Here is a 14,973-nt window from a genome sequence, read left to right on the forward strand (position 1 = left end):
ATTTAAGAAAAAAATATTTTTAAGAAAAAATTGGTCTTTGTCATCAAAGATTCGATTAAAACGGGTTCGGAAGTCGGTTACGTGCGGGGAAGGGTAAGCACCTCCACAACGCCCAAAATTGGTAATAAACTCGCTTACACATTGTCGTAGTAATGAAATTTAGGAATGAAATATAAAGTTAAAATATAATTCATTTATTGAAATATAATTAATTTGCTTCGAATTAATTAATTAGAGAAAATTCTTTAATTCGAAAAGAAATCTCGAGATTTGCAATCCTCCGTCGGGAGAGCTATTTTGACTATTTCTTATATGTAAAGAATATTCCCTCTTTGATAAAAAGCGAATCGAAAATAAATGAAAATCAATCTTTGCATAAAATGAATCGCTACAAAGAAACACATTGAATTTATACAATTTAAAATACTATATGAATTAATGAGCACAAATAAAATTAATTTATTTAAAGTTTACATTTTGTTAAAATATCGTATTGGATCGCATCATTTCAACCAAATGATACTTTCTACGCTTATTCTATAAATCGGTGTTCTTGAAAAAACATTCGAGTTAATTTAAACATTTAATCGAATACGAGAGATACATAAAACACTGACACAAGATTAATTAATATGAGCATAATATATACGGATAATCGGTTTCTTCAAGAATTATGGAATACCAAGCAAATATATTTACATGTAACGTAATAATAAACACACAAAAATGAATAAACAAAATATTACTTAAATGGTTTAGAATAATAATAAGGAAAAAACTAAAGCAACACAATAAGATGATTAATTTATAAACAAATAAAGTAATAAAATATAAACAGGTATACCCATGCAATTTACTTGTAAAATCAACAGTGATGACCAAATGAACTCAAATTAAAATCTAAAACCCATAACACAAATTAAATATCTACCTTTAAAAATATTATTTAGGGTCTAAAACAAAAGTGAAACAAATTCAGAATCCATATTATAAATGCTAATAATTTAATTAATACACAAATAAGGACCTAAATGAACTAAATCACAAATCAATAGACAAGAATAGACATAAAACCAAACATATTTATAAAACAGGTAAGGACCTAATGGAAATAAACTCGAACACTAAAGCTCTAAAAAATGATGACTAAAATGAACTTAATCATAAATCAGAGCTCAAAACAAAGTATTCACCCTAAACCCATTAGTGAACAAATAGTGATCAAAATGAAAGATAAACAAAAATTATGTCCAAAATAAAATAAATAGAAATCATTAACTGATGACCAAATGAAAACTAAGTAAAATTTACAGCTAGATATCTAAACATTTAAAAAGATATAATACAATCTAAAATAAAACACTAAACAAATAAGGTACTTGAAATGGAAGAATAAAACTTCATTAAGTGATCTGATTATATCCATTACAAAGATAGAGGGACCTAAAATGATATTGTACCATTTTCAAAAAAACGCAAATCCCTCTTGGCCTAAACAGCGTCACTTGGCAGTTGAAATATATCCCATTTAAGGGTTATTTCGAAACCCTATGCCATTTCAACCCTCACCCCCTTTCACTCTCTACTTCCATTTCTTTCTTTCCTATCAGAAGAATAGAGAAGCATGCCCCATAACCGCCACATATGGCGTCGACAATGGGGGCAAATAAAATCGATTCAAACCCCAAAACCCTAGGCCTCTACATCCTCACCCGAAAGCAACCAGCAAGCCCATAAAAACAAAAAATGCCGCAATAGGTATTGTTATTTAGCGGCATTTGTCACAAAAATGCCGTAATAGGTTTTGATGTTTAGCGGCGTTTTTCCTACAAACGTCGCAGTAGGTGTTGATGTTTAACGGTGTTTTCCCTACAAATGCCGCAGTAGGTGTTGATATTTAGTGGCGTTTTCCCTACAAACGCCGCAGTAGGTGTTGATATTTTGTGGCATTTTTCAACAAACGCCGCAATAGGTTATGATGTTTAGCGACGTTTCTCCCACAAACGTCGCAGTAGGTTTTCAGATTAAGCGGCGTTTGTATCGAAAATGACGCAATAAGGGTTGAGAATTAGCGGCGTTTCTATTGAAAACACCGCAATAGGTGTTGAGCTTTAGCGGCGTTTTTCATAAAAACACCGCTAAAGTTCGGTATATAGCGGCGTTTATAGTATACAAACGCCGCTAAATGTATGGTATATTGCGGCCTTTTTTTAACAAACGCCGCTAAATAACACAAAATTTTACAATTCTAAAAATAATGCTTGATTACCCCCAAATCTATTTTTTCAACCTGTTCCATTATCTAACAAACAAAAACAACAATAACATCAAACTCTATGTCCATAACAAACATCATTAAATCCAATCTAATAAATAAAAGTTTTCATTAACGTAATATAAGTTCAGTTAAACAAGCTTTAATAACATTAACAGAATGCTCATAACATAAATAAGACTATGATGGTGGATGTTGAGGTTGCGTTTTCTGTATCATTAGCATCATATCATTGATTCGTTTTTCAAATTCTTCACATCTCTGCTGATATGTTGCTTCTCTCTGTGCTGCCGCTGCTTCTCTCTGTACTACCGCTGCTTCTTTCTCTTCTTCCGCTGCTGCTCTGGCTACTTCCGCTGTTGCTCTCTCTGCTTCCCTTGCTTCATTTTCCTCTTTCAAGTTAGCCATTTGTTGATCCATCTCAGCCAACTTTTCTTTTAAACGACTAACTTCGTGGTGGGAAGATCGAGACTGTGATGACATGTACTGTGATGAGCTGTATCCAAAATATTTGGTGGGAGTAACGAATGATCCTTGACAGCGCACCCGACCAAATCTTTCAGGACCCAAAACGTCATTAATAGCTTGATTTTCAATGTCATCATCATTAACAATACATTGACTCGAAGCGGTAGCATGATGCTCTGCCTTTTTCTCCCTCAATTTTTGCTAATAATAAAGTGAATAATTAATTAAAATAAAAATGTCATGGTACAAATATAAATAAAGTCAGGTAAATTTAAAACATCTACCCAATAAACGTACCATAAGTTCTGCAGCGTCAGCAGTCATAAGAGTGCCATCCTTCTTCGTATGTGTCATGTCGAAGAGTTGTATTCGACCAACTTTAAAACCGGATGTATTTTCCTACAATGTACCATAATATAATTACTATGAGTTAGTATGTATATGGAATACAAAAAACTATTTCAATAATCTTTAATACCTCCTCATGAGCTATACAAGCAAAGCTCTTTGATCCAGCCGTGTGCGTAAACTTTTATTGTTGCCTGCTAGCAACACCAACATGCTCTCGATCCTACAATGTCAAACAACCACTTTTAATGATGATTTACAATTCGTTACAATTATTTCTGAAAAATACATCATACCTATCCTTTTTTGAACTCCAAAATCTGACTGTATCTTCCCATTGGTACCTGAGCATTCCTGGTGGGACTGTTTGCAACTTCTCTTCAAGGCTGAGATCATTCTTGAATTATTTCTTCTTTAAGGAGCTCTTGTGGTCCCTCCATCTCTTCCCTAACGCTTGCTTAACATAATCGTCAGAGACCTCTAAAGAAAATTTCTCCTATACAACAAATAAGTGTGCACCGTAAGTATACATTAGTATTGAATTTCTATAGAGTATATAATAATAATGACATTATTACCTTAACAAAATTCAACGCCTGATTTTTGTGACTATTAGGCATTTCGCGCCATGACTCGTAATTGATCGGTAACAGATTCACATTACGTCCAACTATGCCTAAGTAACCTGCTAGAAGACGTGATTCTGGGCCAATAGGTTGACCGACATCATTTCTTGAAACTTTGACACGATGCCCATGAGGAAGTTGGTATAATTCCTTCAAAGTTATACGTCCTCGAGTCTTGCGCGTTCCAACATTTTCAACTATATAATAAATTATTAAATGACAGTTTTGAAAATGAACAAAGTAGTAAATAATGTTTCGAAGATTACCTTGAATTTCTACTTCTTCTTCAACAGTTTCAGGAATTTCGGAAGAGTCAGGTGCATTCGATTCCTCGTTATTTCTTTCTTCATGATCTTCAGAAGCTCGAACAACCCGCAAATCAGTTATTTTTCTCCTCGGCATGCTATCTATAATAAACAAACATGAGTAATAAAAAAATGAATTAAGTAATGAATATATTGAAGGATAACATGTTAATAGTTATAACATTATAAATAAATAAATGAAAATATAAAATCGTACGACACTCTTATGTAATGTCAGGTGTCATAAATATCTTCATCAACATCCTCCCGAACCCATTGAAATTGTGTTGTATTAGTGATTGTTTCATCTAAGTTTTGTGGTAGTAGAGGTAAACATTCTGATCTTGTTTCAATGTCATCTCTACTTCCATCCCCGATGTCTATCCAGTCTCTGGGAGTATTTCGGAGCATAACATACCAACCATCATCCATTGGATCGTGATAATAAAATACTTGTTTCACTTGAGAAGAAAATACATATGGTTCATCCATCAAACTTTGACCTGTTTGAATTAATCAAGAGAAATTCACCATTGTAAACCCGAATTTATCTGTTTTTATGCATCTGTTTACATCAACCCAGTCACACCGAAACAACACAACCTTTCGTTTTCCATAATAATCTAACTCAATAATGTCCATAAGATTTCCATAATAATCGACCTCTCCATCCTGCGGATTATTGTCCCTTACAGTAGCATAACTTGTAGTTGACGAAGTAACTACGACTCTACAATTTTGTGTCCTCCTTAATATTTCACGAAATTTCGTGTGGAACATGAACCCATTAATGAGGAAGGCATTATATCTTTTAACTATTCTATTCGGACCTTGAGAAAGCCATTTAACATCTTCACAAACTTCTCTCCCACTCCAAACCTATTACACATTAATGGTGAATTAATTTGCTTTGAAAAAACAAGATATATATTATTTATAAGTATTTCGTAAGATTTAGTTGCTTACCGTCTGGCCTAACCATTCATGAAAAGTTTATGTGAATAACTTATGTAGGTCTCGCTGATTTAATCTTCGGGAGCGTGCACGAGATCTCAAGACTTCTTTAAACTCACTATAAAGTATATTATATCGTTAAAAATTGATAAATAGAAAAGATTAAGAGATTTCATTAGGATTGGGTCCGAAAGACTTACGTGCGAAAGGGATCTATTGAATCGTGATGGAAAAGAACATATCGGTGTGCTTGTACCCAATACGTGTCATCTAAGTGTGCAATTTCAACTTTCCCTAATGGTTGACCGTAACTTCCAAACAAATAATGTTGAGGTAAGTCATCAATACTTAACACATCATTTCGATTTTGTAACACCCCCAACCCGTACCCGACCTGGATATGAGTCAGAGATATTACATTGACTTTTAAAACACAACTCTTAACTAATAATAGCAAAATATTTGAACTTATATTAAGAAAATACGATAATATACATATTGTAATATAAGTTTACCAAAATATTCAGAGCATACACAACTTAACCCTTTAATTACATGCCAACTGCCATTTACATAACAAAATGACCTACTGATTAAGTTGCTTCTGATCTGGTGGTTGCAGGAGTAATGCTATCAAGCTGCTTCACCTGTCTCGTCTACTTTCTCGGATCCTACGTGTGAAACACTCACACGCTAAGTCATCGACTTAGTGAGGCAATGTAATAATAATAACAAGGCAATGTAATGAAAATGTCATAATCATATGAAATGAGATGGAAGCATGTACTTAATCAATGTAGTCTGCATCATCAATATCCATACCTGTAAGCATATTACTTTAACATTCATGAATTTGTATTAATAAGTTTATTGGCCCATGATATCATATTGAGAACCTAAGGTATCTGAGTAATGTGAGGTTGTGCACTATGCTGTCACCACAGCTCGTATAAATGCACCGAAGTGCCGCGAAGAATTGCACCGTAGTGCCATATAATAATGTCCATAAGGACCACATAGAATTCCTTAAGAATCATATACATATGCTAGGGATCACATATGTGTCTCACCAGACTTCACATGTTCCAAAGAATATATATATCCCGAAGGACCGCGTAGAATATTGTCCCGAAGGACCGCGTAGAATATTGTCCCGAAGGACCGCGTAGACCCTCTACCCTTGGCATGCCAACTATACCTATAGTTCTCATCTACATAACATGGGCTTTTACATTTCACGTAGTCTATATCGCGTAGACATGTAAATTCTTACCTTTTCACATAGCTCATAACTTTTCCTGCATATTCATGTCATATAATGCATTTTATATGAATTCATGTCATGTCTCATAATACAGAATATGATCATGTACCAAGATATAAAATCTAGACTTATCACAAGTCTAGAATTGAGTATATTTCTATAATTATGCTATGCATATGCACTCACCTATATTTCTTTGTCTTTTCCTCGATCGATCCTACTTGTAGATTGTTCCCGAACTCATGTAGGCTCAGTATCTACATAAACATAATTTTCAAGATGATTATCAGATGTCTATGTCTTGAAATTAATCTTTAATAGCCTAACAATTTTAGGAATTAATAGTTTAGTCTTTCTCTTTTTTTTATATGGGGGAATCGGTTCCCCCCTGGGGGTATCGATTCCCCTCTAGCATTCTGGAAATTCATATACGTTGAGGGGGTATCGATTCCCCTTGAATGGGTACCGATTCCCCTAGCCCAGAAATCCTATTTTGAGCTCGAAAATCATCTCATTTAAGCTCAAACATTCATATTTCACTCCCTTTAATACTCTTAGCTTTCATACACTTACTTAAACTAATTATTATCCATTCAATACCTCTAAAACTAAAAAAAACTAATCATCCATATAGAATTTAAGAATCTTACTCAAATTCCAACTTGTTCTAATTTTAATTCTATCACCTCATACTTCTTAATTAGCTTGATGACAAGTCAAATCCAGCTTCTAATTCTTATTATGACCTTTAATCTAAGATTTCATTAAATGGCTCTCAACCTTTAATCTCCCTTAACTTGCAATTCTTTGAGTTCTAGGATCCTTGTTTCTCTCCATCATATTTCCTAAATCTTCATTAACCAAACCCATGCTTAACTCATAAGAATTAATCCAAAAGAAGACAACTTACCTTTACTTGCAAGCTTCACGGTTGGAGAAGGAAGAGAAGAAGAGAAAAATCTGGAATGTTTATCTCAAATGCCCACGTGATTTATAAAATCACCCTAAGGAATATTTAATTATTTCACTTACTAAATTAGTCTTTTGCCCTCTTAATTCTCCTTCTTTATAATTCAATCCTACACCAAATAACTCAAATAGGTCATTAAACTCTTCCATCATTTTACTTAAATCACCAAATGTTGAAACTTTGCAAATTAATCACTAACCCGGCATGGAGGATGTTACAGATTTGGTCTATTCCATATTGTTTCAACATCTTCCAAATATCTAGAGGAAAATGTCATACATTCCTCTTCCAAATACCCTTCAGCAATTGATCCTTCCAGATAACGTTTATTACGACAATAAGACTTCAACTTGCCTAAGAACCTATACACAAAACAACATAGTACGTAAATACATTTTATTAAAAGGTATAATCAGTAGTAATTTGAAACATGTAATTCAATTAACACCTCTCTATAGGGTACATCCATCGATAGAAAACTGGTCCACCAACTCTTGCTTGATGAGGAAGATGAATTAGCAGATGCACCATAATTGTGAAGAATGAAGGCAAAAATATCTTCTCCAAGTTGCATAAAGTCAAGGCGACTCGATCTTGTAGTTTATCAAGTTCTTCAACCATTAGAGCTTTCCTACAGATGCCTTTCATTATATTAGAAAGTTCAATGATACAAGACGTCACCTTACTAGACATGCAACCACGAACAGCTACTGGCAGTAAATCTTGCATTAATATGTGATAATCATGTGACTTTAAACCATAAAGTCTTTGATCTTTAACACTGACACATCGAGAAATGTTTGAGGCATACCCATCTGGTACCTTTATATCCTTCAACACCGTGCAAAACACTTCTTTTTCTTTCTTCGAAAGAGAAAAAATAGAAGGCGGCAAGAAATTTCTTCCATTCGGATATAATTACGGATGAAGATCATGCCGAATTCTCATCTCCACTAAGTCAAGTCGACTTTTAAGATTATCTTTAGATTTTCTGCCATCATTCAGAATGGTCCCGATAATATTCTCAACATTCTTCTCAATATGCATTACATCAAGATTATGTCTTAAAATCTGCTTTTTCCAATAAGGCAACTCGAAGAATATACTCCTCTTTTTCCACAAGTCTACCTCATTTGGATCATCATCTTCATCAGACTCGTCATCAGTTTGTTCGTCAACTTCAACCTGCTTTGCCTTTTTCTTTGATTGTGTACTACTTGCTTGATTCATCTTTCCATAAGTAAAATTGATATTCTTCAACATTCTGAATATTTCAGAGCCGGTTGTTTGGTTAGGAGCATTTCGAAACTCTTCATCGCCATCAAACATATTCTTTTGAGTTCTAAATCTATGATTATCAGGTAACCACCGACGATGTCCCATAAAGAGAACTTCTTTCCATTAACCAACCACTTCAAACATGTTTGTGCAGCACAACAAGGACAAGCATAACGACCTTTGGTACTCCAACCAGATAAATTTGTATACGCAGGAAAATCATTAATTATCCATAATAAAGACGCGCGTAAATTAAAGTTCTCCTTCCTCAACACATCGTACGTTTCGACCCCTTCCCATAATTATTTCAACTCTGTAATTAGCGACTGCATGTAAATATCAATATCATTTCCGGGGCCTTTCTCGCTGGGGATTATCATGGATAAGATGAAAGATGATTGTTTCATGCAAATCCAAGGAGGCAAATTGTATGGAACAAGTACAACAGGCCAAGTACTATACGAAGTACTCATGATTTTGAATGGATTAAACCCATCAGTTGCAAGACCGAGCCTGACATTTCGAGGATCTCTCGCAAAACTTGGGTACTTGTTGTCAAATGACTTCCAAGCTAAAGAATCCGCAGGATGTCGTAATAATCCATCATTGGTTATGCCATCATGATGCCACCTCGTAGACTCAGCAGTCTTGGAGGACATAAACAATCTTTGTAGCCTAGGTATGAGAGGAAAATATCGCAGAATCTTGACCGGTTTTTTTCTTGATCGTGCTTCAGCTTCATCCTCAGAAACATTTTCTACCTCCCTAGTCATCCATCGAGATTTTCCGCATACATGACAAGACTCCTGATTTTTTCGATCACCCCAATACAACATACAATCATTAGGACAACTATGAATTTTATCATATCCAAGACCCAAATCGTTTATCGTTTTCCTCATATCTTTGCATGATTGAGGGATTTTTGCGAAAGGAAACACTTCTCCTAGTAACTCCAACAATTGCGTAAAGGAGTTACCAGTCCACCCTCACAGGCATTTTAAGTGGAAATGACGAATCCAGAAAGAAAGCTTTGAAAATTTTGATCCGTCATAAAGTTGTTCATTCATTTCATTCAGCAACTTGTAAAACTTTGCCGCTTCTCCATTCGGCTCTTCATCACATCCAATTCTTCCCATCTCAACGAAATCATTAACATCATTCAGATAAACATTTTCTGTAACATATGGCTGATAATTGTGCATATTAAATGCATCTCGTAACATCCCTTCCATGTCATCTTCTCTAAAAGTTGGATGGTAAGAAGGAGCAGGATAAGTCGAATAACTCGTGGAAGCAGATCTATCTGAAACAAACTCTCCATGAAAGATCCATTTTCTATACCCTCGAACAAATCCAAAAATAACTAGATGCTCATACACAATTTCACTTGTGTGCCAATTAATGTTAACACGCTGCTTACAAGGGAAAAGAATCATATTCTCTTGGCTTGTATTCAGAAAAGCAAAATTTAGAAAGTTTTCGACTCCATTTTGATATTCGACGCTCACCCTTAAGAAATCTATCCAAGTTTTTGACTCCATTTCGTCTTTCTAGAGTTTCAATTACAAATGTTATGCTAATATTATACATAAAAAATAGAACCTAAACATAAGCTTTGAACTTCCTATTTAGTGCATAATAATATTAAGATGAATATAGAAATAATCACTCCTACATTATGAAATTTTAAATTGCTAAAATTGTATGGGAGCAAGTGTATCTATGTTATTTTATAAAAAATATATGGGTGAATATATAAAACTGCATAGTATATAACTAATCATTTTCATAGATGTTTCATCGAAATCAAGCATTTATATCTAAACAAACTCATGTTTCAATGGTAAAGATAGAGGCATGAAGAACTTACAACGAAGTTCATTACCATTGTTCCATGTCAGACAGGTTCAAGAAAAATAGAAAAATAGTAACCCAAAAGTATAACGGATAGAAGATTACCTTTGTTTCTTGACAAATGAGTTCCTTTGAAACGAATAAAATTCGAGATGCTCAACTCAATTAGCACCTACAAAGAGAGAAACAGATGAATTATTGATTTTAATCACTGATACTCAATTAAAGAAAATACTGATAAAAACTAGGAACAAAAGTGTTAGTTAAAAAACTAGGAACAGATCATTAACTCCAAACATTAAAAAAATATTATCACATTGATTCTTATACATTTACTGATCGAGATTGAAGTTGACGAGGAGAAGAGAGAGAATAGAAAAGACGAAAAGAAAAAATGATGAATAGAAAAAGTCTCTTCCCACTAAACATAATTCTAACTCATTCCAAACCAGAATTGAATAAGAATTTCATGAAAATCTAACCCTAAACCCTAAAGTACAACCATAAAAAATGAGAACATCACTTCTCCAACTTCACTGATACTTTCAACTTAAAGACAAGATAGACAATAAATTTTAGACACTAAATTTTCTTCCTTTAAACATAATATCTTTTTCCACCTTTTTTTCAATGAAAAGAAAGCCAAAGATTTTCCACCTAATCTAAATACAACATACTTCCAGCACAACTGTAGCCTGCAGGTCAGACTAAACTCAAGTATAAATACAACTCAAAATTCTTTTTAACTCCCACATACAATTTGAAAAACAAGACCATGTCATTCTATAAAATTCAAAGAAATAGGCCTGCCAGAAATGTAACTTCAACAAAAAGAAAACAGATTGAAGTGCCATATACTTTTTAAATTTGCTCATGGTGTTATATTGGAGCACAATAAATAATAAACCTAAAGAGGGCCACAATGAAATCCACGAACCATGTTATTTACTCCATAAATGAGAAATTGTACGTTCTTTCCCAATAATAACAAAATCTTCACTTAAACGCATTAAATCATTTGTCAACATTTGCAAAACAACATGTATGTTTCAATTATCAGGGAACCAAATAAAACCAAAGTGGTGAGAAACACAAGTAAATGAGAAAGAAAACACCAAGAGCTATTTACGAGTTTTACGCATCTCATCTTCAACCAAATTAGAGAGAAAAGCTTAACACTTTATGAGTACACATGTAAATCAATTGCAGTCATTATAGGACTGGTAAAAATACATCAAATAAAATTAACTTAGATCAGATCTGGGAGTTCTTATGAAATACAAGAAAATATGGCACTAATAAATAAGATCAGACTGGATAACGACCTCAAAGGAAGCTCCCTTCTGAAAAAGAGATTTACATCAGCACCCAACCCTCTCCAGATTGATGCAAACTCAACAACAATGTACCTAGACGAGTATAAGTCATCTTGGGATTTTAGAAAACTAAACAGATGAAAGAACGAACACGGAAATAGAAAATCTATCGTACCCTCCTCCAAATACAACAACACGCTTAGGTAAGTCCTCCAAACTCAATACTTCATAAGAAGTTATGCCCAACTCCAAAAACATAAAACAAGGAGAGTTAAGAAACAAAAAAGGAGAATGATAACCATTCTGCTTTAAAAACATAACAAATATGGTGTAACTATTTGTTATTTGTCCATGAACTAAGTTTGAACATATTTCTAACACAAATTACAAACAAAAAATGATAAAGCGGAAGAAGCCAGCAAGAGAAACTAAAACCTAATATTCTTGTAACAATAGAAATATTCTAAACAAAAGGCTAAAGTTCATAAATAATGGAGTGAAAATTGCAATATGCACAATGAACAAAATTTTCATACCTGCAACGATATACAAACCATAAACAATTTAAATCGTTGGTTTTGGTAAGAGAAACAAAACATAATTAGGACACACACTCCACTAATTTTAATCATACTGCCTTTAAAGGTACGCACTCCATAAATTTAAATATTGCCTCTATGGCATATCTTGCTACCAACTTAACCATCAAGTTAATTGGCTTCCAGTAAAAAAACACAACTTAAAAGCAATTAAAATAGATTTTCAATCTGGAATCATAGGTCTATCAGTTACGAAAGGTTTGTTTATACAAGACTTTGCTGCAATAAATGAAATGCTAATCGTAAGGCTACGTAGAGCTATGGACTACGCATTACAAAATTCATCACGTTGAATCAACTACTAAGAGAAAGAAAGCCTAACTTGGGTATCGCGAAAAGCTTCTCATTTTCGTCGCGTAATTTTTTATCCGAGTCTGAAATCAGAGAGAAATCGAAGGGAAACAAGGGAAGAAGGGTTAAGAAATGCTGGGTTGGATTTGGGATTTTACTTATCGACCGAAGAATGGTGTACTACTTGCGATGACGTTAGAGGCGAAGGAAGCTGTGCGCAGTGAAGGAGATGGCTTCTGTAATTGGCGTGAGGGAACGGATAATAGTGATGGAAAAGAGGGCTAGGGCTAGAGGAGAATTAAAACGGACTTTGCGGCGTTTAAATATGCAAACGCCACTGAAGGGTAACCAATTGCGGCGTTTTTAATTAAAAACGCAACTAATGTTAAAAACCTTTGCGGCGTTTTTTGTCAAAACGCCACTAAAGTACAAATCATTTACGGCGTTTGTTAGCAAAACGCCGCTATATGTGGAACCTATTGCGGCGTTTTTGTAAAAACGCTGCTAAATTACTAATATTTTGCGGCGTTTCTATGAAAACACCACTATAGTCCAACTCTTTTGCGGCGTTTATATTAAAACGCCTCTACAGTGCTAATCTATTGCGGTGTTTATGGATACAAACGCCGCTATTTACCTTTATTTAGATAAAATTAAATGATTTTACATATTTCATTTGTACTCTACATTTTTTATACAAACGCCACAAAAGGTGAGTTATATAGCGTGGTTTTTTTATACAAACGCTGCTAAATACATTGATTTATATAAAATCAAATATTTTATAAATATTTAATTTATGCTCTACATAAGTACATAAATTTACTCCTCTTGTTGTTTAACCTAATTACTAACAACCATACATTTCAATTAAGCCATAAGTTACGCATAAATATACTTAACAGTAGAGGCAATACAATAAAATTTAGAAACATTAAAGTTATGCATCAACTATTTTTTCATCATATTGTTCACTAGAATATATTTAGTTGTGCTCCTTCTTGGGGAAAGGACGTAGGAAAGTTATTTTCCTTGTTTGACGATGCATCGTTAAGTTTTTTCTCCCTGTAAACTCTATATGGAGAAACTCTTCATCCATTTCACCAAATAAATCCCCAATCTCCGGTTCACCAAGAAGACTCTTTGCGCGCTTCAGTGCTTCACTTGAAACAGATAACGACCTTCCATCTACACTATAAAACTTGGTTGGATGTTGCTTGGGAACTAAATCAAACATTAAATTAAATTTAAATAGATGATATAAGTGTTTACTTGGAGTAACAGTTGAGGCAACGTCGTCTTCATTGAGGATAGATACTGCTTTTGCAATTGAAGATTCTTTCAATGCCACAGAGTTACCAAATTCGGTTCTAAACATCGGGTATTTATCCACTCCTCTATCATCGTTCTCAATAAGCTTCGAAGATCCTACATGCGTACGATCTATGAAATTTTACTGACCGTAGAAAAATAGTATATATAGCATAGCGACTTAAAGATTTATAGATTATTACCTTCAACTAGGAGATCGACCATGGAGGGTATGGAGCAATAGAAGTTCCTTTCGGCTCATCATCGAGTTTCGACAGCGAGACCGGACCAATAGCCTCCCAATGATAATTTGATCCATCATCAGAGCAAATATGCCACGTAGACATTCCTACGATAATTTCTCCTACTCAACGCAACACCTGCTCCTTTTTTTCTCCAATACATTAGCTTTCTAGGTTTTCCCCCATTTTCAGATTACCAACAAAAACAAAAATGAAATATCATTACTGATAAGAGGGATCAAACCGTGCAATTGTGTTATAGTTCCTCGGTCAGAGGGCTGATTTGATCGTCGGGAGATTCAAAAGACGACGTCGCTTGGAATCGTGCTCAGCATGTTGTTGTACCAGAGAAGAAGCTTTGAGGGAAGAAGAGTTGAAATGATTTTAGGGTTTGGGTAGGAGAAAAAGGAGGACCGTATATTTAATAATTTGCGGCATTTTAAAAAAACGCCACTATATCACATATTTTTTGCGGCGTTTATACAAAAAAATGCCACTATTGAGTAACACTATTATGGCGTTTGTCTAAAAACGACACTAAAGCATTATTTATTGCGGCGTTTGAGATATAAATGCCGCTAATTTATCATTCTATTATGGCATTTGTGGTATAAACGCCGCTAAATTACCACTATATTGCGGTGTTTGGCGTAAAACGCTGCAAAATTCTTCTCTATTGTGGCGTTTTTTTGGAAAAACGCCACTATATGTATACTATATTGCAGCGTTTGTACAAAAAACGCAGCTAAAGTATCACATATTGATGAAGCATATTGCAGCATTTTTGAAAATCGCCACTATAAACAACCATATTGCGGCGTTAATCAAAAAACGCTGCACTATTACTACTCTGTAGCGGCGTTTTTATA

Source organism: Hibiscus syriacus, unplaced genomic scaffold, assembly GCF_006381635.1.
Source record: "Hibiscus syriacus cultivar Baekdansim isolate YM2019G1 unplaced genomic scaffold, ASM638163v2 tig00111633_pilon, whole genome shotgun sequence".
Taxonomy (NCBI): domain Eukaryota; kingdom Viridiplantae; phylum Streptophyta; class Magnoliopsida; order Malvales; family Malvaceae; genus Hibiscus; species Hibiscus syriacus.